Source organism: Engystomops pustulosus, chromosome 7, assembly GCF_040894005.1.
Source record: "Engystomops pustulosus chromosome 7, aEngPut4.maternal, whole genome shotgun sequence".
NCBI classification, from domain to species: Eukaryota; Metazoa; Chordata; class Amphibia; order Anura; family Leptodactylidae; genus Engystomops; species Engystomops pustulosus.
The window spans coordinates 107,812,660-107,839,311 of record NC_092417.1 but is presented as its reverse complement, the minus strand read 5'-3'; the positions used below and the strand labels follow the sequence as shown (position 1 = coordinate 107,839,311).

At 45.6% G+C, this 26,652-nt stretch overlaps 2 long non-coding RNA genes across 2 annotated transcripts in view; both read right to left on the bottom strand.

Moving 5' to 3' along the window:
- Positions 1-13,836: 13,836 nt before the first annotated feature.
- LOC140068924 (uncharacterized) lies at positions 13,837-15,749 on the bottom strand. Its single transcript, XR_011848632.1, has 3 exons — positions 15,672-15,749; positions 14,425-14,473; positions 13,837-13,917 (listed from the first exon to the last, which is right to left on the bottom strand). It is a non-coding gene; the product is annotated as an uncharacterized lncRNA (long non-coding RNA).
- Positions 15,750-21,780: 6,031 nt separating this feature from the next.
- LOC140068923 (uncharacterized) overlaps positions 21,781-26,652 on the bottom strand; it is a 31,388-nt gene continuing 26,516 nt past the window's right edge. Inside the window, exon 3 of the long non-coding RNA XR_011848631.1 lies at positions 21,781-21,919. This is a non-coding gene — a long non-coding RNA (uncharacterized lncRNA). The remainder of the gene's footprint in view (positions 21,920-26,652) is intronic.

Genomic DNA, 26,652 nt, shown 5'->3' with positions numbered 1-26,652 from the left:
CAGTGCGAAGAGGTGATGTCGTGGATTGCGGACAATGCTTCTAGCCATTTGTCCACCAGTCAGTCTTCCACGCAGTCCACCCATGTCACCGAAATCAGCACTCCTCCAGCTCCTCCACCTCAGCCTCCTTCCCCCCAGTCTGCCCCCTCCCAGCAAAATTTGGCATTTGAACCGGCATACTCTGAGGAACTGTTTTCTGGACCCTTCCCACAGTCACAAACCACTTGTCCGGTTGCTGCTGAGCAATTTTCCGATGCCCAGGTTTTCCACCAGTCGCAGTCTGTGGGTGATGATGACATTATTGACGTAGTGGAAGAAGTGTGTAAAGAGGTGTCGGACGATGAGGAGACACGGTTGTCAGACAGTGGTGAAGTTGTTGTCAGGGCAGGAAGTCCGAGGGGGGGAGCAGACTGAGGGATCGGAGGATGATGAGGTGACAGACCCAAGCTGGGTTGATAGGCCGGGTGAACACAGTGCTTCTGAGACGGAGGCGAGTCCTATAGCAGAACAGGTTGGAAGAGGCAGTGGTGGGGCCAGACGGAGAGGCAGGGCCAGAGCTGGTGCATCAGCGCCAAATGATGCCCGTAGTCAAGCTCCCGTGGCGAGGGCTAGATTTTCAGAAGTCTGGAGGTTCTTTAAAGAAACACCGGATGACCGACGGACTGTGGTGTGCAACCTTTGCCAAACCAGGATCAGCAGGGGTTCCACCACTACTCGCTTAACTACCACCAGTATGCGCAGGCATATAAATGCTAAACACCCCACTCAATGGCACCAAGCCCGTTCACCTCCGGCCGGGCACACCACTGCTCCTTCCCCTGTGTCATCTGCTAGTCAGCCCCCTGCCCAGGACCACGGCCCAAACACCTCCCGTGCGAAAACCCCATCTTCGCCTCCACGATCCTCCACAGCATCCACCAGCGTTCAGCTCTCCATACCCCAGATGGAAAAGGAAGTATAGCGCAACCCACCCACACGCCCAAGCCCTCAACGTCCACATCTCCAAGTTGCTTAGCCTGGAGATGCTGCCCTATAGGCTGGTAAAGACCGAGGCCTTTCGAAACCTCATGGCGGCGGCCGCCCCTCGGTATTCGGTCCCCAGCCACCCCTACTTTTCCCGATGTGCCGTCCCAGCCCGGCACAAGCACGTGTCAGAGAACATCATCCGTGCCCTGACCAACGCCGTTTCTGACAAAGTCCACCTGACCACGGACACGTGGAAGAGTGCTGCCGGGCAGGGCCACTATATTTCGCTGATGGCACATTGGGTTAACTTGATGAAGGCTGTGACCGAGTCTGACCCTGGGGCTGCTCATATACTGCCGACGCCGAGGATTGCGGGGCCTACCTCGGTCCAGGTCTCAAAGGCCTACTATGCCTCCTCCTCCTCCCACCCCTCCTCCACCTCCTCCTCCTCCAAATTACCATCCGTGGGCATGGCGCCATCAGTCGGTAGCTCTAGGCACAGCAGCAGTGCCATCGCTAAGCGACAGCAGGTGGTGCTCAAACTGCTGAGCCTAGGTGATAAAAGGCACACCGCCCAAGAGCTATTACAGGGCATCACGGCGCAGACTGATCTGTGGCTGGCACCGCTGAACCTGAAGCCAGGCATGGTTGTGTGTGACAACGGCCGTAACCTGGTGGCGGCTCTGCAACTCGGCAGACTGACACATGTGCCATGCCTGGCCCATGTGTTAAATCTCATAGTTCAGCGTTTCCTCAAGACATACCCCAATCTGTCTGATTTGCTCACGAAGGTGCGCCGCATCTGTGCGCATTTCAGGAAGTCCAGCACAGATGCTGCCACTCTCAGGGCAGCGCAGCGCCGCCTCCCACTGCCCGCTCACCGACTGTTGTGCGACGTGCCCACGAGGTGGAATTCAACATTAACCATGTTATCCAGAGTTTACCAGCAGCGCAGAGCGATTGTAGACTGCCAGATGTCAACTTCCACCAGAACTGGTAGTCAGGTCAGTCAGCTTCCTCAAGTCTACAATGAGGAGAGTAGACGTGGATGTCTGATATCTGTCAGGTGCTGAGTAACTTTGAGGAGTCAACACAGATGGTCAGTGGCGATGCCGCCATCATCAGCCTCACCATCCCGTTGCTTGGCCTGTTGAAAAACTCTCTGGTCAGCATGAAGTCGGAAGCTTTGCGCTCGTCACAAGAGACGGAGGAAGAAGATTCCCTTGTTGATAGCCAAAGCACCCTCAGGTCTGTTTCTCAGCGCATATCGGAGGAGGTGGAGGAGGATGAGGAGGAAGAGGAGGAGAATGTTGGCGAGACTGTTCAGTGTGTATGGGCAGAAGGAGGAGTTGGAGGAGGAGGAAATGGGCAGTCAGGCCAGTGAGGGGAGTGAATTCTTGCGCGTTGGGACTCTGGCACATATGGCAGATTTCATGCTAGGCTGCCTATCCCGTGACCCTCGCGTTCAAAGAATTTATTCCAGCACCGATTACTGGGTATTCACTCTCCTGGACCCACGGTACAAGCAAAATCTTTCCACTCTCATCCCTGGAAAGGAAAGGAGTGTGAGAATGCATGAATACCAGCAGGCTCTGGTGCACAAGCTGAAACAGTATTTCCCTTCTGACAGCGCTAGCGGCAGAGGGCGTACTTCTGCGGGACAAGTAGCGAGGGAGAGTAGGCGAGCAGGCAGCTTTTCCAGCACTGGCAGGGGTACGCTTTACAAGGCCTTTGCCAGTTTTATGTCACCCCAGCAAGACACTGTCACCTGTCCCCAGTCTCGGCAGAGTAGGGCTGATCTTTACAGAAAGATGGTGAGGGAGTACGTAGCTGACCATACCATCGTCCTAAATGATCACACAGCTCCCTACAACTACTGGGTTTCAAAGCTGGACATGTGGCACGAACTGGCGCTGTACGCCTTGGAGGTTCTTGCCTGTCCTGCCGCTATCGTGTTGTCCGAGCGGGTTTTCAGTGCAGCTGGTGGCATCATCACCGATAAGCGTACACGCCTGTCGACTGACAGCGCTGACAGGCTGACGCTTATCAAGATGAATAAAGCCTGGATTTCTCCGGATTTTCATTCTCCACCAGGTGAAAGAAGCTCAACCTGAATAATGTATGCCCTCCTCCTCATTTTCCTCCTTCTCCTCCTCTTTGTACACTAAAGCATAGGAAACTGGCTATTTTTTGCCAGGGCCAACTGGCTCTAGCTAGAGTACTCTATGTATTTAATTTTTCTGGAGGGCCACCTACCCGGTCCTCTGTTTTAAGCAATTTTTGGGAGTGCCACATACAGGCACTCAATCTATTTAATTTTTCTGGAGGACCACCTACCTGCTCCTCTGGTTTGAAAACTTTTTTGGACTGCCACATACAGTCACTCAATTTATTTAATTTTTCTGGAGGACCACCTACCTGCTCCTCTGGTTTGAAAACTTTTTTGGACTGCCACATACAGGCACTATCCAAATTAAATTGTCTCCATAGCAGCCTCCACATGTCGTCTTTTTAGCTGGCTCCACACGTTGTCTCCATTGCTACCTCCACACGTCATCGCCATAGCTGCCTCCAAAAGTCGTCCATATAGCTGCCTCCATACATTGTCTCCTTATCAAACGAACTGTGTCAGGCAGAATTTTGGGTTGTTTTCATGGATTCCACATCAAACATGTTAACTTTGTCGCCGCCCTGCTGTGTAATCCACAAAATATACTGGCAAACTTTTATCATTTACCGATATTATTTCAGCGCTTCTTGCGCATCTGTTTACATTACCCTCACCCGCCATATCCCAAACTTATAAGAACGCTACTACACTTGATCTTATACAAAAGGTTCTTAGAAGTGCTGTTTGGGGAGTAGCCTAGAGACAGGGGCTTGGATTGGCGAAAGCTCGCCTGGCAGCGGAGCGCCAGCTCCATCCCAAGATCCAACAAACATAGTTTTAACTGCAGCACCTTTAATCTACTACTAGTTCACTGCCTCCATACATCGTCCCCTTATCAAACGAGCTGTGTCGGGCAGAATTTTCAGGTGTTTCACCAGATACATAGTGGAACTCGGCCATCTGTCGCCGCCATGCTGGAGACCTGAAGTTGCAATCATTGCAGTGCAATATGGATGCCCCATACTGTCGCTCTTAATCATGGAACCATTTCCGTAAAAACAATTAAAAATAGAACCACTATGATATTCCATTATTCCTAGGTGAAATATTCAAACGACCTGGCCTGATTTGAAAATTATAATTTTTTCAAAGTAAACGCTTCTGGCCCCCAGGCCCATTTTGGGTGGGGAGGAGCCGAGAGACAGGGGCTTGGACAGGCGAAAGCTCGCCTGGCAGTGGACCGCCAGCTCCATCCCAAGATTAGGCAGCCTCAGAGGCATCCATGCATGCTGCCCCTGCTGTTTCCTGTCCATTTTGCCTCAACGATCCTCCACAGCATCCACCAATGTCTCATTTCAACTCTCTATACCCCAGACGCTGGAGCACGAGAGGATATGCAGCACATCATCCCCTTATCAAACGAGCTGAGTCAGGCAGAATTTTCAGGTGTTTCACCAGATACATAGTGGAACTCGGCCCATCTGTCGCCGCCATGCTGGAGACCTGAAGTTGCAATCATAGCAGGGCAATATGAATGCCCCATACTGTCGCTCTTAATCATGGAAGTCGTCTCCTTGGCTGCCTCCACATGTCGTCCCCTTATCAAAAGAGCTGTGTCAGGCTCATTTTTCGGGTGTTTCACCAGATACGTTATGGAACTTGGTCAATATGTCGCCACCATGCTGTGTTATCAACTAAATATACCGTCAACCTTCTGTTCACATAGGAAATCATTTCACCTCCTTTGGTGAAACCTGAGTCCATTTAGGGTATGTCGCCATGAGACTCTCTAGCCTGCCACTGCTGCCGCTGCTTCTGCATGCCGTCCCCTATAGTGTCAGGGTCAATTATTGCATGTTTTAGATGCTATCTAGCCTCATTCGGTCACTCTGTCATGGCCATGCTGCTGCCCATAATTTTGGCATAATGGTGCGATTAAGCAGCCTCAGAGGCATCCATGCATGCTGCCCCTGCTGTTTCCTGTCCATTTCCGTGGTGTTTCCATCCTTTTCTGAGGTTCCCAGGTGTTTGGCCAAGCTTCCCTGTGCAGAGCCTTGGTCCCCTTGAAAAATGCTCGAGTCTCCCATTGACTTCAATGGGGCTCGTCATTCGAGACGAGCACTCGAGCATCGGGAAAAGTTCGTCTCGAATAACGAGTACCCGAGCATTTTAGTGCTCGCTCATCTCTAAACATAAACATACATACAGTAGATACACACTACATATACATACATAGAGGCACATGTACCATAGTTTTCTGGCTGCCATTTTTTCAAGTCTCATGAAATCAATGGAGAAATGTGGCCATGGTTTAGAAACAATAGGCAAGGGACAAAGTATTTCTACAGGAGGTCTCCTGGGAAGTTTGGTGACTTCAAGACCAAAGATAAATGACACCCAGAGAGTTCTGACATAACTCCTCACTGCTATAATCTGACCAGTCTGTTGTGTCTATTGTTTACTATAGCTCCACTGTTGCTATAGTTTACCATTGTTTTATCATCAGTGTGGTATGTAATTCCATAGAACAGTGATGGCGAACCTTTTAGAGATCGAGTGTCCAAGTTGCAAACCAAAACCCACTTATTTATTGCAAAGTGCAATTAATTTATTGTGCACTTCATTTATTTGCAAAGTGCAAGTTACTGCAATTCAAGCAGTAACTTAATGCAATGGTCTTAATCCCTTCTCTACCACAGCCTTCAATGATTCCGCGGACACCAATTTTGTTAGTGGGACCCTGAGCAGGAGCTCCAATGAAAATCTGACCCTGTCCGCAAGTTCTTTCTCTTCCTGAAGTATCAGGTAGACCCGAATGCTTCCCTTTAAAATAATTCTGAGCATGGCATGTACCAGGCTTCCCCGGACTGTCGGAGAATTCCTTTAATTCCTGTCTGGTGAAGTCTGTGCTGGGCAACAGCCTGAGTGCCCAATGAAAGGGCTCTGAGTGCCACCTCTTCCACACGTGCCATAGAGGTTGAAAATACCTTTCTCAGGGGCAGTGTTGTCATGAAGTTTTAGTATTTGTAAGATGTGGGGACTTTTTGACTCAAGACTAGAGATGAGCGAGCACTAAAATGCTCGGGTACTCGTTATTCGAGATGAACTTTTCCCCATGCTCGAGTGCTCATCTCGAATAACGAGCCCCATTGAAGTCAATGGGAGACTCGAGCATTTTTCAAGGGGACCAAGGCTCTGCACAGGGAAGCTTGGCCAAACACCTGGGAACCTCAGAAAAGGATGGAAACACCACGGAAATGGACAGGAAACAGCAGGGGCAGCATGCATGGATGCCTCTGAGGCTGCTTAATCGCACCATTATGCCAAAATTATGGGCAACAGCATGGCCATGACAGAGTGACCGAATGAGGCTAGATAGCATCTAAAACATCCAATAATTGACCCTGACACTATAGGGGACGGCATGCAGAAGCAGCGGCAGCAGTGGCAGGCTAGAGAGTCTCATGGCGACATACCCTAAATGGACTCAGGTTTCACCAAAGGAGGTGAAATGATTTCCTATGTGAACAAAAGGTTGACGGTATATTTAGTCGATAATACAGCATGGTGGCGACATAGTGACCAAGTTCCATAACGTATCTGGTGAAACACCCGAAAAATGAGCCTGACACATCTCTTTTGATAAGGGGACGACATGTGGAGGCAGCCAAGGAGACGACTCCATGATTAAGAGCGACAGTAAGGGGCATTCATATTGCGCTGCTATGATTGCAACTTCAGGTCTCCAGCATGGCGGCAACAGATGGGCCGAGTTCCACTATGTATCTGGTGAAACACCTGAAAATTCTGCCTGACACAGCTCGTTTGATAAGGGGATGATGTGCTGCATATCCTCTCGTGCTCCAGCGTCTGGGGTATAGAGAGTTGAAATGAGACATTGGTGGATGCTGTGGAGGATCGTGGAGGCAAAATGGACAGGAAACAGCAGGGGCAGCATGCATGGATGCCTCTGAGGCTGCCTAATCTTGGGATGGAGCTGGCGGTCCACTGCCAGGCGAGCTTTCGCCTGTCCAAGCCCCTGTCTCTCGGCTCCTCCCCACCCAAAATGGGCCTGGGGGCCAGAAGCGTTTACTTTGAAAAAATTATAATTTTCAAATCAGGCCGGGTCGTTTGAATATTTCACCTAGGAATAATGGAATATCATAGTGGTTCTATTTTTAATTGTTTTTACGGAAATAGTTCCATGATTAAGAGCGACAGTATGGGGCATCCATATTGCGCTGCTATGATTGCAACTTCAGGTCTCCAGCATGGCGGCGACAGATGGGCCGAGTTCCACTATGTATCTGGTGAAACACCTGAAAATTCTGCCTGACACAGCTCGTTTGATAAGGGGACGATGTATGGAGGCAGTGAACTAGTAGTAGATTAAAGGTGCTGCAGTTAAAACTATGTTAGTTGGATCTTGAGATGGAGCTGGCGCTCCGCTGCCAGGCGAGCTTTCGCCAATCCAAGCCCCTGTCTCTAGGCTACTCCCCAAACAGCACTTCTAAGAACCTTTTGTATAAGATCAAGTGTAGTAGCGTTCTTATAAGTTTGGGGTATAGCGGGTGAGGGGAATGTAAACAGATGCGCAAGAAGCGCTGAAATAATATTGGTAAATGATAAAAGTTTGCCAGTATATTTTGTGGATTACACAGCAGGGTGGCGACAAAGCTAACAAGTTTGATGTGGAAGCCATGAAAACAACCCAAAATTCTGCCTGACACAGCTCGTTTGATAAGTGGACGATGTATGGAGGCAGTGAACTAGTAGTAGATTAAAGGTGCTGCAGTTAAAACTATGTTAGTTGGATCTTGGGATGGAGCTGGCGCTCCGCTGCCAGGCGAGCTTTCGCCAATCCAAGCCCCTGTCTCTAGGCTACTCCCCAAACAGCACTTCTAAGAACCTTTTGTATAAGATCAAGTGTAGTAGCGTTCTTATAAGTTTGGGGTATAGCGGGTGAGGGGAATGTAAACAGATGCGCAAGAAGCGCTGAAATAATATCGGTAAATGATAAAAGTTTGCCAGTATATTTTGTGGATTACACAGCAGGGTGGCGACAAAGTTAACAAGTTTGATGTGGAATCCATGAAAACAACCCAAAATTCTGCCTGACACAGTTTGTTTGATAAGGAGACCATGTATGGAGGTAGCTATATGGACGACTTTTGGAGGCAGCTATGGCGTTGACGTGTGGAGGTAGCAATGGAGACAACGTGTGGAGGCAGCTAAAAAGACGACATGTGGAGGGTGCTATGAAGACAATTTAATTTGGATAGTGCCTGTATGTGGCAGTCCAAAAAAGTTTTCAAACCAGAGGAGCAGGTAGGTGGTCCTCCAGAAAAATTAAATAAATTGAGTGCCTGTATGTGGCAGTCCAAAAAAGTTTTCAAACCAGAGGAGCAGGTAGGTGGTCCTCCAGAAAAATTAAATAGATTGAGTGCCTGTATGTGGCACTCCCAAAAATTGTTTAAAACAGAGGACCGGGTAGGTGGCCCTCCAGAAAAATTAAATACATAGAGTACTATAGCTAGAGCCAGATGGCCCTGGCAAAAAATAGCCAGTTTCCTCTGCTTTAGTGTACAAAGAGGAGGAGAAGGAGGACAATGAGGAGGAGTGCATACATTATTCAGGTTGAGCTTCTTTCACCTGGTGGAGAATGAAAATCCAGAGAAATCCAGGCTTTATTCATCTTGATAAGCGTCAACCTGTCAGCGCTGTCAGTCGACATGCGTGTACGCTTATCGGTGATGATGCCACCAGCTGCACTGAAAACCCGCTCGGACACCACGCTAGCGGCAGGGCAGGCAAGAACCTCCAAGGCGTACAGCGCCAGTTCGTGCCACATGTCCAGCTTTGAAACCCAGTAGTTGTAGGGAGCTGTGTGATCATTTAGGACAATGGTATGGTCAGCTACGTACTCCCTCACCATCTTTCTGTAAAGATTAGCCCTATTCTGCCGATACTGGGGACAGGTGACAGTGTCTTGCTGGGGTGACATAAAACTGGCAAAGGCCTTGTAAAGCGTACCCCTACCAGTGCTGGACAAGCTGCCTGCTCGCCTACTCTCCCTCGCTACTTGTCCCGCAGAAGTACGCCCTCTGCCGCTAGCGCTGTCAGAAGGGAAATACTGTTTCAGCTTGTGCACCAGGGCCTGCTGGTATTCATGCATTCTCACACTCCTTTCCTCTCCAGGGATGAGAGTAGAAAGATTTTGCTTGTACCGTGGGTCCAAGAGAGTGAATACCCAGTAATCGGTGCTGGAATAAATTCTTTGAACGCGAGGGTCACGGGATAGGCAGCCTAGCATGAAATCTGCCATATGCGCCAGAGTCCCAACACGCAAGAATTCACTCCCCTCACTGGCCTGACTCTCCATTTCCTCCTTCTCCAACTCCTCTTCTTCTGCCCATACACGCTGAACAGTGAAGGACTGAACAATGGTCCCCTCTTCTGTCTCGCCAACATTCTCCTCCTCTTCCTCCTCATCCTCCTCCACCTCCTCCAATATGCGCTGAGAAACAGACCTAAGGGTGCTTTGGCTATCCACAAGGGAATCTTCTTCCCCCGTCTCTTGTGACGAGCGCAAAGCTTCCGACTTCATGCTGACCAGACAGTTTTTCAACAGGCCAAGCAGCGGTATGGTGAGGCTGATGGTGGCGGCATCGCCACTGACCATCTGTGTTGACTCCTCAAAGTTACTCAGCACCTGACAGATATCAGACATCCACGTCCACTACTCATTGTAGACTTGAGGAAGCTGACTGACCTGACTACCAGTTCTGGTGGAAGTTGACATCTGGCAGTCTACAATCGCACTGCGCTGCTGGTAAACTCTGGATAACATGGTTAATATTGAATTCCACCTCGTGGGCACGTCGCACAACAGTCGGTGAGCGGGCAGTTGGAGGCGGCGCTGCGCTGCCCTGAGAGTGGCAGCATCTGTGCTGGACTTCCTGAAATGCGCACAGATGCGGCGCACCTTCGTGAGCAAATCAGACAGATTGGGGTATGTCTTGAGGTAACACTGAACTATGAGATTTAACACATGGGCCAGGCATGGCACATGTGTCATTTTGCCGAGTTGCAGAGCCGCCACCAGGTTACGGCCGTTGTCACACACAACCATGCCTGGCTTCAGGTTCAGCGGTGCCAGCCACAGATCAGTCTGCGCCGTGATGCCCTGTAATAGCTCTTGGGTGGTGTGCCTTTTATCGCCTAGGCTCAGCAGTTTGAGCACCGCCTGCTGTCGACGGCACTGCTGCTGTGCCTAGAGCTACCGACTGATGGCGCCATGCCCACGGATGGTAATTCGGAGGAGGAGGTGGAGGAAGGGTGGGAGGTGGAGGAGGCATAGTAGGCCTTTGAGACCTGGACCGAGGTAGGCCCCGCAATCCTCGGCGTCGGCAGTATATGAGCAGCCCCAGGGTCAGACTCGGACCCAGCCTCCACCAAGTTAACCCAATGTGCCGTCAGCAATATATAGTGGCCCTGCCTGGCAGCACTCGTCCACGTGTCCGTGGTCAGGTGGACTTTGTCAGAAACGGCGTTGGTCAGGGCACGGATGATGTTCTCTGACACGTGCTTGTGCAGGGCTGGGACGGCACATCGGGAAAAGTAGTGGCGGCTGGGGACCGAATACCGAGGGGCGGCCGCCGCCATGAGGTTTCGAAAGGCCTCGGTCTCTACCAGCCTATAGGGCAGCATCTCCAGGCTAAGCAACTTGGAGATGTGGACGTTGAGTGCTTGGGCTTGTGGGTGGGTTGCGCTATACTTCCTTTTGCGCTCCAGCGTCTGGGGTATGGAGAGCTGAACGCTGGTGGATGCTTTGGAGGATCGTGGAGGCGAAGATGGGGTTTTCGCACGGGAGGTGTTTGGGCCGTGGTCCTGGGCAGGGGGCTGACTAGCAGATGACACAGGGGAAGGAGCAGTGGTGTGCCCGGCCGGAGGTGAACGGGCTTGGTGCCATTGAGTGGGGTGTTTAGCATTCATATGCCTGCGCATACTGGTGGTAGTTAAGCTAGTAGTGGTGGAACCCCTGCTGATCCTGGTTTGGCAAAGGTTGTACACCACAGTCCGTCGGTCATCCAGTGTTTCTTTAAAGAACCTCCAGACTTCTGAAAATCTAGCTCTCGCCACGGGAGCTTGACTACGGGCAACATTTGGCGCTGATGCACCAGCTCTGGACCTGCCTCTCCGTCTGGCCCCACCACTGCCTCTTCCAACCTGTTCTGCTATAGGACTCGCCTCCGTCTCAGAAGCAAAGTGTTCACCTGGCCTATCAACCCAGCTTGGGTCTGTCACCTCATCATCCTCCGATCCCTCAGTCTGCTCCCCCCTCGGACTTCCTGCCCTGACAACAACTTCACCACTGTCTGACAACCGTTTCTCCTCATCGTCCGACACCTCTTTACACACTTCTTCCACTACGTCAATAATGTCATCATCACCCACAGACTGCGACCGGTGGAAAACCAGGGCATCGGAAAATTGCTCAGCAGCAACCGGACAAGTGGTTTGTGACTGTGGGAAGGGTCCAGAAAACAGTTCCTCAGAGTATGCCGGTTCAAATGCCAAATTTTGCTGGGAGGGGGCAGACTGGGGGGAAGGAGGCTGAGGTGGAGGAGCTGGAGGAGTGCTGATTTCGGTGACATGGGTGGACTGCGTGGGAGACTGACTGGTGGACAAATGGCTAGAAGCATTGTCCGCAATCCACAACATCACCTGTTCGCACTGTTCTGGCCTCAACAGTGCTCTACCACGAGTCCCAGTAACTTGAGACATGATGAACCTAGGGAGTGTAGCTCTGCGGCGTTCCCCTGCTCCCTCATCAGCAGGTGGTGTCTCACCCCGCCCAGGGCCTCTGACCCCTGCAGTAGTTGGACGCCCACGTCCACGCCCTCGTCCTCTACCCCTAGCCCTCGGGTTAAACATTTTCCAAATTAAAGTGTAAACTTCAAATTATTTTTTTTGTGGTTTTTGTGTTTTTTTTTTAAACAAAACGATGTTATCCTATTGCTATGGCTAGTTTCTAACCTACACTGACAGCACACAACTGGATTTTGTGCTGTGCCAGCTGACTTTGAGTTATAAGAGAAATAAACGTAAAAAATAAATAAATCAGCAGACTGTGCCTAATTCAAATCAAATCCCTAATAAATTGTCCCACTTCGGTGTTTGAGGTGGATATGTGTGTCACTAAGAGCTACACACAACGGTCGCAAGTCTCCCAGCAAATTCCTCACAATATGGTACTAGCTGCACTAGTAATGCCAGCAAGCCCAGCCACAAGCAAACAAAAAAAAGGAAAATATAACGCTAATGTAGGCTTAAGTAAGCTGTTGGGGTTCTCCTATGGCTATTTTCTAGCCTACACTCAAAGCACACTGCTTTGCCAGATAACTTTAAGTTATAAAAAGAAATAAACGTAAAAAAAAATAAATCAGAAGACTGTGCCTATTTCAAATCAAACCCCTAATAAATTGTCCCACTTCGGTGTTTGAGGTGGATATGTGTGTCACTAAGAGCTAAACACAAGTCTCCCAGCAAATTCCTCACAATATGGTACTAGCTGCACTACTAATAGCAGCAAGCCCAGCCACAAGCAAACCAAAAAAAAGGAAAATAAAACGTTATTGTAGCCCTAAGAAGGACTGTTGGGTTCTTGTAGAATCACTCCTGCCTAACACTATTCTAATAGAACACCCTAACGCTTTCCCTGACCAGCAGCAGCTCTCTCCCTAGCGGCATCCAGACACAGAATGATCCGAGCAGCGCGGGCAGCGGCTAGTCTATCCCAGGGTCACCTGATCTGGCCAGCCAACCACTGCTATCGACGTGTAAGGGTACCACGTCATGCTGGGTGGAGTGCAGAGTCTCCTGGCTTGTGATTGGCTCTGTTTCTGTCCGCCAAAAAGCAAAACGGCGGGAGATGCCATTTTCTCGAGCTGGCGAAATACTCGTCCGAGCAACGAGCAGCTCGAACAAGCATCAAGCTCGGATGAGTATGTTCGCTAATCTCTAACTAGCACATGCCAATTATATGTAGCATTTTAGTTATGTCATGAGAATTTACAATTCACATTGTTGCGCTTTTTCTACTGAATGTCTTATGTTTCAATCTATACCAGTGATGGCGAACCTTTTGCAGACCGAGTGCCCAAACTACAACCAAAATCCACTTATTTACCATGAAGTGCCAGCATGGCATTTTAAGTAGTAACTTGTTGCTACCTGTTCTTCAACATCATTCAATTGTATTGGCCCCCCCTGAGGCAACCAATACAGTTGAAAGAAGGAGGACAAATTCAGACCATCATTGTAGCTTCTCTCCAGGAAGAATGGTGGGTCCAGCAAGAGGACCTCCAAGACAATGCAGTTCTGTCAACACCTTCTCACTTTTCCTGCAGTTCCAAACAGCCAATGAAGTGTCACTTTAAAATAGTGCTGAGAGCAGCATCTTTTAAGTTTCTTGGGACTGCAGGAAGATTTGGTGGATTTAATCCTGTTTGTCCACAGAGAGGACCCTGAGTGCCACATCTGGCACCCGTGCCATAGGTTCGCCACCACTGATCTATACTGTTGTCCACTCTTTGCATAGCTTTTTCCGTTTCAACCGGATACGACGCACTCAATGATTCAGGTGTTTGTGTTTATATTCACCATGAGTAAGGCTTGAGTGCAAGCTGAAACACGTAGGTGGCTTACCTACATGACATACCGTTTATACATTTTTAATGGAAGAAAAATAAAGTCTCTTTGAATTTTTATCAGAAGTGCCACTGACCTCCTTTCTTTGAATTACTTTAGAAGCTGTATTAATCTTCTCTTTAAAAGTTCTATTAATTGAGAAAATAACCAAAAATGCAAGGTATCAGCTATTTTCATTATTTTTTACTACAATTTACTACCTAATAGAATATTGTCTTAGCATTCTGTAGAGCTTGTTTTCTCTTCCCTCCTTTCTGCCATACTCTAATTAAAAAAAGTTCCCTGTTAAAATAATTGCTTTATCAGAGCCCCGTAATGCTGCAATGCTTCACAATAGCCACTGCTCAATAATTCACACACAATTAATGGCCCTTGCCTAGATTTTTTTTGAAGTCCATTAGCCTGGGGGAATATGCTGATGAGGGCCCCGTGAGAGTCCAGTTTTATGGGGCATTGAAATGATTTTTTGAGCAGTGGATATTGCAAAACTACATTAGTAAACACAACTTTATTTTGTTTAGTTTCATGCTCTGTTTCCTCCTATTTGTACAACTGCAAAATTCTCCTCTCAGTAAGATAAGATCTTTTTTTTCCTTGCAATTGTATCAAAAGAAATTAGAGAGTGCAGGTCCCACCTTCGTTCCTTCCAGATTCTTGGATTAAAAGGAAAAATTGAGAGTGGCTCTGAAAAAGAAAATATATTACAGTTAGACTAGTGATAAATGACGAAAGAAATGTATTATAAAGGTATTTTTATGGTTTTTATGACAATAAGTAAAAATGCATCCTGTGCTGTTGCCTATGATGAAAACGCTATGATGTAAGTTTAATTTCTAAAAATCTAAAAACACTATGATGTAAGTTTAATTGCTAAAATTTTATTTTCTAAAATTGCACATGAGCTGCAAGTTGTTTGCAATGCACATAGGTACAGTTATGATATAGATTATGGCCCAAACTAAAGGCCCTGAGGCATATTTCACTTGTAATATAGTTACATTGGTTTCCCAGTGGTAAATAATTTTTTTTATAAATATCACAGAATAGCAGAAAAAATTTAAAGAAACAGCACTTATCTGACCATTTTCACGCTTCTCCCTTTTTGCATAAATATTATATATTTTAAAATGATTAAAATAGTGTCTCTTCACAACCAATGTGGGCATGGCTTTGAGACACTGCATGGAGAACCCATGGTGGGGCTTTATATATTTATTGCTGGGGGCTGTATATATTTATTGCTGGGGGGGGGGGCTGTATGTAGTGATTGCTGTGGGTGGTATATTGCTGTTCCCTGTCTGGACTGCATTCAATTGGGGCCACCACCAGATTTTACTGCTGTGTGTAGAGGCTGGCAGGTGAGATGATATGATTTCATCCCAACTGCTGGCTTCAGAGCTGTACACAGCAGCAACAAGGGGGAGCTGAGGGAGGCACAACATGAGGGGCAGCTGGGGGGCATTATGTGGGTGAGCTGAGGGAAGCATAATATGACATGCAGTTGAGAGGGGGCACAATATGTTGGAGAGCTCGGGGACATGATATGAGAGGGCACAATATGAGAGGAGGCTGGTGGGCAAAATATGAGGGGAAGTTGGAGGCAGAAAATGAGGGGAAGTTGGGGGCACAATATGAGGGGTTCACAATGGGTGGAATAGATGGGGGCACAATTTCAGGAAGAGCTGGTGGACACATTATAGGGCAGCTGGTAGCAATATGCGAGGACCAAAATATTAGGGGAGGAGGAGGAGGTGAGGCTTGAGGAGAAAAAAAATGCCCCTCAGCTCCATAAAAGTTGTGGTATACATACTGTTTTAATAATGTCAAATAATGCCATACAATGTTTATGTATAGTTTTACTTCACATCAAGATGGTGGATACCTGGCGCCTGGTTTATGGCTTAGGTTGATGGACAGCTGTCTCCTTTGCTGTGTCCATCTGGTAACTGCAGGAGGTAAAGTCTGTCTTGTTTTTCCCTCTTTGGGTTTCACAGTCCTGTAAGAGAGCAACAACATCACTCTTTTGTGATCACAACTACAGGAAGGAGACTTTCTCTCATTCACCTTCTTCCTATTATTAAAAATAGACTATGTGCCCGCTCAGTATATAAATATCCCCTGCACATGCCCACTCAGTATATGGATAGTCCCTGCACATGCCCACTCAGTGTATAGTTAGCCCTACAAATGCCCACTCAGTATATAGATAGCCCCTGCATGTGCCTGCTCCGTATATAAATATCCCATGATTATGCCCACTCAGTGTATGGATAATTGACTTATTGTAGCCTTTATAGAGGAATCTGTGGAAAGAGCCTCTGCTTGCTCAACCAGCATTGGCTCACTATAATTTCCATGTGAAGAGGAGATTGGCTATTAAAGGGGCAATGAGAATTGTACAGCATTGAAGCTGCACAGGGACCTGCAACAGTGAAATCTGCCTGAATATTTTTCTATAACTGCCCCATGTCTAATTCTTGTAGGGGCAGTGTGCCAATGGCAGGCGGTTCTATGGACATGGGGTCCATGGACAATTGCCCAGCACCCCCCTCCAACAACTTTGACCCAGCCCATCCCCCCTTCCTTCCTCTGCTGATCTTCTGCTCTGCTGACACATGCTAAAAGACTGCATATAGCTTACTGCTCAGAGGGCGGAGATGGAGTTGGGAGCACTAAGAACCATGATTCTGGGATTGCCTCAACAAGTGGGGCTGCTGGACCTGTAGGAAGGAGGGCGTCACTAAGGTGGGAGGGGGTAGGTATTATTATTTTTAACTCAAAGGTGCTCCCAATCTAAGACATAGTAGAGGTAGCGCCCTAGGCAATTGCCTACCACTGCCACCCCTCGTCCCGGCCCTGGTGCAGTGTGAGGTAGCCTGGCTGTAAAATTGTTATAACATGATAAATGCATGGAGCAGAGTGATATGAACGGATACATTTATTTTTGCCGGAAAGACAGAAATTAATGTGGAGATATTTAAAGGAAATCTACCACTTGAATTCATGTATTATGAAGCAAACATACCTTGAGAATGCTGTAGCTACACTAATGCAGAATCATATCTTGTTGAATCCCTGAGCTGAGTGGTTTTGCTGAAAAAACAATTATAACATTCAGGATCTTGGGAAAGCTGAATTTCTTCAGTCAGCCATTGATAAACTCTGAAGCAGTCGGATCGTCTGATGATATGGCCCTCGATTTCTGTCGCATGAAAGCCAGCACAGCTGCGCTAAAATCCGATCGCTTGTGACACAATCCCTAGTTTAATATCTGTCCCAGTGGCGCAAATCCCAAAAACGTTAGGAAATACAACGAAAGTGCAACTGCAGACCCATAGTAGATAAGCCCCGTTAGACAGAGCTTTCTGAACAGTCCAGACAGGACTAATAAACCTGAGCTGGATCACTCATATACAGTAGCTGAGGGATGCTTCTGCTTCTTAGGGAAAACACTTTCCATCATTCTCGGGTGCAGTGCATCACTAATGTGAGAGGAAAAGCACCAAGCCAGGCAAAGGAGCGACAGCGCTTCATTATCATAATTTTATAATTCTTTCTTTAACAAAACCACTCATCTCAGAGATTAAATAAGATATGTACCTGCATTAGTGTAGCTACAGCATTCTCAAAGTATGTTTTTTTTATATTGCATCAAATCAAATGGTAGATTTCCTTTACAGTTAAAGCTTCATATGGTATAGTTTTTACACCTATGGATTATACAAATGTGCTTCCTTTATTTAACCACAAGATGTCAGCATTGCTCTATTTACTTTTTATATTACTTTCCTCATTTCTGGAAGACGTCTTCTGTTGTAATAACTTGGTAATATTTCAATATTCTTTTTCTGGGCATCTGCGCCAGTAAGACCACATTAAGGAGTGGGCAATATTGTATTAAGGAACAACAGCTGCACTTAATATAGGTACTAATAACATACGCTATTCATATTAGCTCTTGATGGTTTGTAAGTCTGAACACCAGCAGATTGAGGCATACAAGGAATATTGTACAATGAACCAGCCATCTGCTCATATTTTAAGACCTCTAGGTACAAATGCAAATAATCATTTGACCAGTTATTGGGTATTTCAAATCCCTGTAACGTTTGCAGCTTCTCTAATAATTTCGGTGCACTATGGGGCTTATTTACTAAGGGTTGAAGATCGCACTTTCATTGGACTGTTTGCCGTTTCCGGGATTTGCGCAGCTTTGACAGGTATTTACCAGGGGGTCTGCAGTGGGATTGTGTTGCACGTGATAGATTTTTGACAAAGCTGCACTGGCTTCCATGCGACAGAAATCGGGGGGTGGGCCGTTGGATAATCCGACTGATTCGGACTGAGCGCAGGATTTAAGTTTCAAATTATGTCACAAGACCAAGCTCTTACATACCCCAAGAAGAAGAAGGTAAACTCTGTTGGACCTGAGTGGGGAAGCGGCACATGTAGGATATCGGGCGCACGGTCTTAGTGAATCACGGCACAGTGCATTATCGTCAGATAGAAGTTCGGTGAACTCCTCGGACCAGGTAAGTAAATGGTCCCCTATTTGCAATTTTCCTCTCTAATGTACAGACTGCGCCAGGTTATTGAATACTGGCGCACAGTCTTCTTTAACCCCTTAAGGACGCAGGGTTTTTTCGCTCATTCCTCGCTCTCCACCTTCAAAAATCCATAACTTTTTCATTTTTACGTGTACAGACCTGTGTGAGGACTTATTTTGTGCGTAACAAATTTTACTTTCCCGTAATGTTATTTATTTTAACATGCCATGTACTGCGAAGCTGAAAAAAAATTCCAAATGTGGAAAAATTGAAAAAAAAAAACGCACGTTCTTGTGGAATCAGTTTTTACGACTTTGACTGTGCGCTCCAAATAACACCTCAGCTTTATTCTTTGGTTCGGTGCGATCGCGGTGATACCAAATTTATATAGGTTTTATTGTGTTTTAATACATTTTCAAAAATTAAACGAATGTGTACAAAAAAGAAAACACATTTTTTGCCATCTTCTGAAGCTAATAACTTTTTCATACTTTGGCGCACGGAGCTGTGTGAGGTGTCATTTTTTGTGAAATGAGCCGACCTTTACATTGCTACCATTTTTAGGTCTGTGCGACATTTTGATCATTTTTTATTCCATTTTTTATGTGATGTAAAAAGGTGCAAAAGTCGCATTTCGGACATTTGGGCGCCATTTCCCGTCTCGGAGGTCACCGCCGGCCGTAACCGTTTTTATATTTTGATAAATCGGGCATTTTGGGACGCGGTGATACCTGATGTGTCTGTGATTTTTACTGTTTATTATGTTTTATATCAGTTCTAGCGAAAGGGGGGTGATTTGAATTTTTCCCACTATTTCTTAGACCATCTAGGGTACATTAACCCTAGATGGTCAGATCGCTCCTACCATATACTGCAATACTTCTGTATTGCAATATATGGCATTTTTGCAGCTCATTCATTACAATGAGCCACTGGCTCATTGTAACGAATCTGCAGATGCCAGATAGCCTCGGGTCAAACAAAGACCCGAGGCTATCATGGCAACCGATCGCGTAATGGCAACCCGACGGCGGTTATTAGCGGTGGGGGTTTGCTGCAATATGCAACAACCCCCACCTCTGTATGAAGAGCACTCAGCCCGTGAGCCCACTTCATACATTCCCTATACCTCTGCGCCGTAGAGCTACGGCGCAGAGCGTTAAGGGGTTAATCTGGCGCATCTTGCACTGCGTGTGTGTACCAACATTTTTCTAGGTGCACCTTTAAATAGAGCATGCAACACAATTCCGTCTCAGTACGGTCCGTATTGCCAACGGAACATCCCTTTAGGGGCAGAATTTTGTGGCACGAGGGACACAGTGCAGCCACTTTATGAATACACATGCGAACATTTTGTACCTTCTTTTCAGTGCAGTCAGACAGAAAACTGGTGAAAAAGCTTTAATATATGTGGCCCATTGACTTCATCTATAAATGACTTATTCTTTTGCAAAATACAGAAAACCAAGGACCTAAAGGGGGTGTCCAGTAAAAACAAATATTAAAATACTCTTTAAGATGCCAGTAAAATACTATTACATTGCTGTTTAGTCCTCCACTGCTCAGGTATCGCACCCATAGTCTGATGCGCTACATTCATGGGTGTTTCCTTACACCACATTACACAAATCATTGGGAGAGACCAGCTCTGGTGACTGTGAGGGGGTTCAATGTTCCATCCAGTGAATGTATAAGTAGGTTTCTGCTAATGTCTCTTGTGGCACTGGAAGTCTGGCAGAGCAGTAGACCGTAGAGCCCATGTGCATAGAATTTTACTGCATTACTGGATTTTGCATTATTCTTCAATAATTCCCAGTCTTTATCATGTGCTTTTCTTTACAATTATTTGGTTCACTTTTGGATTGGGGAAGTGTTAGCACAATTTGAATTCATGTCTGTTTCACGCGGCCGTTCATGGGGACGTACATGCAGCCATGAACATGTATCGTTCACAATGGGGCTTATTTACTAAGGGTTGCGCTGCTCACTTTCGATGGACTGTTTGCCGGTTTTTGGATTTGCGCAGTTTTGGAAGCTATTTAAACCCCTTTTTAGTTTTTTCACTTCCATTTTTCACTCACCACATTCAAAAATCTATAACTTTTTTATGTTTCCACATAAAGAGCTGTGTGATGGCTTGTTTTCTGTGTAACAAATTGCACTTCATAGTGACAGTATTTTATATCCCATGCCATGTACTGGGAAGCAGGAAAAAAATTCCAAATGCAGTGAATATGCTGAAAAAACGTATTTGCCCCGTTTTACAGCTTTCCATATGCACCTCAAATGACATGTCTACTTTATTCTTTGAGTCGGTACGATCACGGGGATACCAAATTTGTATAGGTTTTATAATGTTTTCATACATTTACAAAAATTCAAACCTCCTGTACAATTTTTTTTTTAAATTTTTCCATCTTCTGGCGCTAATAACTTTTTCTTACTTTGGTGTACAGAGCTGTGGGTTGTGTCGTTTTTTTGCAACTTTTGAAGGCGTTTGCATTGCTCTCATTTTTAGGACTGTTTGACCTTTTGATCACTTTTTATTGATTTTTTAATATTTTTTTAAAATGGCAAAAAAGTGCCATTTTCGACTTTGGGGGCTATTTTCCATTATGGGGTTAAACGCAGTGAAAAACCGTTATTATATTTTGATAGATTGGGCATTTTCAGACACGGCGATACCTAATGTGTTTATGATTTTTGGCAGTATATGGGGATTTTCCTCCTCATTCATTACAATATGCAATTAGCACATTGTAATGAATGGGTTAAAACGAGACAGCCTCGGGTCTTCGGAAGACAACGTCATGGCAATGGATCACCGCTCCCCGATGACGTCACGGGGAGTGACGACCTGCAGCAAGATGGCGCCCATGCACCGCCATCTTTTTCAAGCTGCCGGCAGCATTGCAATATGCAGCAAAGGCTTACTGGCTATGGAGAGGGCTCAGCCTGCAACCCCTCTCCATGCAACGGGACCCTGCGCGCTGTACTAGTACGGTGCGCGTTGGGAAGGGGTTAACAGGGGTTTGTGCTGGGATTGTGTAGCACGCGATGCGAATGTGGCGTAGCTGTGATGGCTCTTATGCAACACAGGTCGAGGGGTGTGGCGTCGGATGATTCGAATGATTCGGACTGAGCGCGGGATTTAAGATTTTCTAAATTTTATAATTCACAGGACTCATTTCAATATCATCATGCAGAGCAACTCTACAGAAAATGCTGTTAAAGGGGCCTAGCTTGGGACAACAAAAGATACACTCAACCTGTGTGTTTTCCTGTTTATATCTAGAAACAGTCCACTATTTGTATAAGATATTGCAGCTTTTCTCCATTCACTTCAATTCCTGACAAAATCTATGGCTCCAAACTTGGCTGGATACAGGGCTAACACCAAACCATAAGCTCGTAAATGATTCTGATATGAAAACTTACACTTCACTCTTTAATGCCCCCTGCACAAAAACAAGTATGCTGGTAAGATCCCACGGACAGAGCACACTGCAGTGAACGTGAATCCTTGCATCACAGGAGTAACTACAGGGGTAGCAGCCATAGCAGCTGCAAGCGACATGCCACACTAAAGAATGGAGCAAGTACAAAATTATTTGTATATATATATAATTGTGCTACACATTGTACAGCATAATAAGTATATAACAGTGTGCACATCATCCAAATACTACTACACAACTGGGCAAGTAGCTCAGATGAGAAATGTTAGGAAAGGGGTGCAGGGGTTAGCAGGGTGTCAGCACTAGTAATGTCTCTTATTTCTGTTGTCTACTTTCCATGTGTGGACAGCAGCTACTGGGGTCCATAAAATTATTTCTATGGCATGTGACTCCCTTTAGATAAGAAGACTGCTCGACAGTGCGTATATACATGTGTGTATGAATGTATGTGTGTATATGTTATATGTGTGTATATGTTATATTTGCATTTATGGTGTGTATGTGTGTGCATCTGCTGGATGTGTATGTGTGTATGCTGTATGTATGTATGTATGCTGTATGTGTGAGTGTCTTCTGTATGTGTTTGTATATGCTGTGTGTGCATGGTTGTCCAGCCTCTCCTAGTTATATCACTGCCTTGCGTCATAGTTTGCCAGCTGAACAACAGCACCAGAACTGCGAATGTTAAAGTTTCACCAATGCTGTTCAGCTAGCAGACATGGCCTATTACATCATATTTCTGTATGGTGCAAGAACTACCGTCCACTGCAATGTACAGGTCTGTCTCCATGGGCAGAACACGTTTGTGTGCAGTGTCAGGGTAGAAGCTGCTCCCTTAGTAAGAAAAATATCTTTACTTGTAAGTTCCAGTGAAACTATTGTTTAGAGAAGGCAGGATTTTCATAAGGAGCTCAGCTGCTCATAGGTGAAGTCACTCAATAACAGCATTTTATTTAATTTCAAATTCCACATAATAAAGTAAGTGGCTGTAGTTACACCAACTACCCAGAAGGGGGCAATATGATACACAATAAAATCTCAAGCTTTGAAATTGTCATCTAAAGTACTAAGCCATGTGTTATTATAATAATGACGCCTTATATATTCCTCAAGTAAGGACCTAATAATAAAGACAAACAAAGGATATTCTTAATATAGCCCAATACTTGTACATGATACAATTCGTCAAAGCAGTGATGCTAGTTATTAACATCATGTTGCAGCCGACTTTCATAGCTGTGATTGTATCTCTATTCCCTTTTTTATTGCTTAGAAGTGAAGGGGTTAAGTCCACAGGTGATTTGCATATAATACATATCAATATGCAAAACGCGTGATAGAACCATTTTCGGGTCGGGTATTCAGCCTCTGTGATCAGCACAACGCCGGCTAAGAGTTACTATTTCAAGGAATGAAATACAAAGTAATAAACTCATACTGTGAACTGGTGTGACTCCAAGCTTTTACCTCTTTGTGGAAGCGAACGGAGCTGCAAAGAAAGGGATTTACTTGTCGTTAGGTGCCAAAGCGACAGATATAAATATAAGCTTTTAAGCCAGAAAATCCATAAATTGCAGTAGCTGCCGTTGTGTCCTTCTTTCTCTCGTTTTTTTCCATTCTCCATCTCTCTAACAAAATGTATTAGCTTTTCTTTAGGGAAAGAAATCTCTGGCATATTGTTATTAATCATCGGTAAAAACTGTGGCTGGACAATGAGGGTGGATTTAAGCCACATTTCCTGAAGTGTGGAGTTCTTAGATGGTCTATAATCCACCTCCTATGGAGCCAGCTGCAGAATTAACCTCTTTCTTGACACTGCACATCAATGTTAAAGAGAACCTGTAAGCCAAATTAACCACCCGAAACTATATATATTTTCTTATACTGCCATTAGAAAGCATTGCTCCTATCCCTACATTGTCCCTCTACATGCCTGTAAACTTAAACAATCAGGTCCTAAAGCTGTATGCAAATGATGTGAGATGGGTCCAGTGAATCATTATCATATTATCAAACCCCCAGCATATAACTGACAGCCTGTATAATAATGTGAGGTATAATGGTGTAATGTCTCCTCTATGTGCTTCCTGGTGATGGCGCCCCCTGCAGCCTGTGTGTATGAGATGCTCCTATACACATGACTGACAGCCTGCATAATGATGTGTTACTCCTAGTGCAGGCTGCCTATGGGCTTCTTGGTGCTGGCGCCCCCTGCAGCCTGTGTATGAGATACTCCTATATACATGACTGACAGCCTGTAGAATGATGTGTCACTCCTGGTGTTTGCTGCCTCTCTGTGCTTCCTGGTTCTCGCGCCCCCTGCAGCCTGTGTTTAATAAATACTCCAATACACATGACTGACATGACATGCCTTTATAATGATCTGACACTCCTGCTGCTGGATTCTCTATGTGCTTTCCTGGTGCTGGCGCCCCTGGCTCCCTTTGTGTGTATGAGATACTCCTATACACATGACTGACATCCTGTATAATGATGTGTCACTCCTGTTGCTGGCTCCTCTATGTGCTTCCTGGTGCCGGTGCCTCCTGCAGCCTTTGCGTGTATGAGATACTCCAGTATACATGACTGACAGCCTGAATAATGATGTGACACTCCTGGTGCAGGCTGCTCTATGTGCCTTGTGGTGCTGGTGGCCTTGCTCCTTGCAGCTTGTGTGTGTATGAGACACTCCTATACACATGGCGGCATCCTGTAGCAGTTGTAACAGCCTGACATGCTGTTACTCCTATACACTACTTGTGTAGTTGATGTCTATCTCTCACACAAATACTAGTAATGCTTTACTATACATTGCACACAGACATAAGCAGGGGGCGTAGAGGAAGGGGTAACAGGGGTGTAATCACTTTCTCTCTCTATGTGCCCAGGCTAATTTACATAATAAAGGAAATATAATTCTAGAATGATTAATGTATGAATTGACTAGATAAAGGCTGGGATGGAATCCGTGTGAGCTGCTCTAACGGTAGTGGTGACAGAACTAGTTAGAGAGACCTGATAACAGGTGTCCTTTAAGAAATTGCAAATTTATGCTCGAAGTGCTCTTTTATGTGCAAGGGAGAACAATAAATTCTATTTTTCAAATTATTCTTAGTATTTGCATGAAGTTTGCTTTGAAACAATCGAAATAGTACCCAACTGATAATCAGACTCCACTGATTTAACATTGATGACTTATCTTATGGATATTATTATCAATATATTTAACCAGGAATTTAACCTTTAAATACATAAGGGCACATTTACTGACAGGGTCACCAAAGGTCACTGAAAGTGCATTGTCCGTGTATAATGCAGCATGCGGCTATTCACTAAGATTGTGCGCCAGAAATCATGAATCTGTTGCTTCCCCGCACTGGTCCCATTGAGTTCACCATCTTTTTTGTGGTGCATTTGAAACATAAGGATTGCGACACAAATACTGCGCTCAATTTGAATCAGTCTGGTGAGTCCAACGGCACATCCCCTAAACTGTGCAAGCCGTTTTATCACTGAAAAAGGTGCAGAGTCCGACTAAAGTGTGCACCGTGACCCTTAGTAAATGAGCCTTGTTGTCTCACATGCCAACCTGCTTTTACTACTATTAGTACACTTCATTGGAAGGTACCCCCAATCAGGTGCCCCTCATTATTTACAACACAGAGTGGCTGAGAATTTACCATTTGGGCACATTACTGACCAGTGGCCACTTTGTGCAATTTTAGGCCGAATGCACAGTATGTGTAGTGCACATGAATGTTCATTAGCAGAGTAGTGAAGTTGATTCAACAAATCCCATACACACACTAAAGAAAACTGCCCAATCTGCGGCAGATTTATTATCTGCATATAATGCACCAAATTAAGTACCTATCAAGGGATCGGTGCCCTCTGCTCAAACCTTACCAGACAATTCAACCAATCTGTTAAAAAGTAGCATATGTCCTTGTCAAAACCATTATTTAAGAATTACTAATAAACTATAGTTCATGAGGATCTGTGAAAAACAGATGTCAGACTGATGTAATTTAGCCGTGAAAAAATGGAAGTTTTTCACGGACGATTATTGCCAAGTCTGTCTGCAGGTATCTTAAGTAGTCTCTATGTTGGTTTCATACAAGCAAGTTTGTCTGCCAAGCACTGAGCAGCTTATGAAAACTCAACATGTCGGTTCAGTTCAGCTGCTCAGCATGCCGACAGGTTAATCTGGCAGCAAACGCAGCGATTTTGACAGAACAAACTGACTTGTGTGAAACTATCTTGAGAGAGAAAACAGAAATGTTTAATGATCAGTTGTAAATGTGACCTGTTGGGGGCACTCGGAGACTGATGTGACTGATCAGTATTTGGTTGAAGAATCTGTTTTTGATAAGCTTATATTTTATACTCCATGAAAATAATGTGCTAAAGTATCAAAAAAATAATATGAATGGTTACAATCTTTAGGATCTCAAGAGAAAGATTTAAAATAAAGAGAAGGTTGTGTACTTAAAGGACACCTGTCATCAGGTCTGTGTCACTTGTCCTGTCACTATTACTTGTTGGAGCAGCTCACAAGGATCCCATCCCAGCCTTTATCTAGTCCATTCATACATTATTCATTGTAAAATCATCTATTTTTTATCATGTAAATGAGGCGGGTCACATGGTCAGAGGCAGTGATGTCACACCTGTTCCCCCTCCCCTCTCCTCCCCTGCTCATGTCTGTGTATAATGTATAGTAAAGCATGGCTAGTGTGTGTGCTGCATCTGCTGACATGCTGCATCCTCCTAATATACAGGTGAGAGACACAGACATCAGCTACACATGAATCTGACATGTTCTGCTGTAACATGGCTGCAGCCTGGAGCTGCTGTA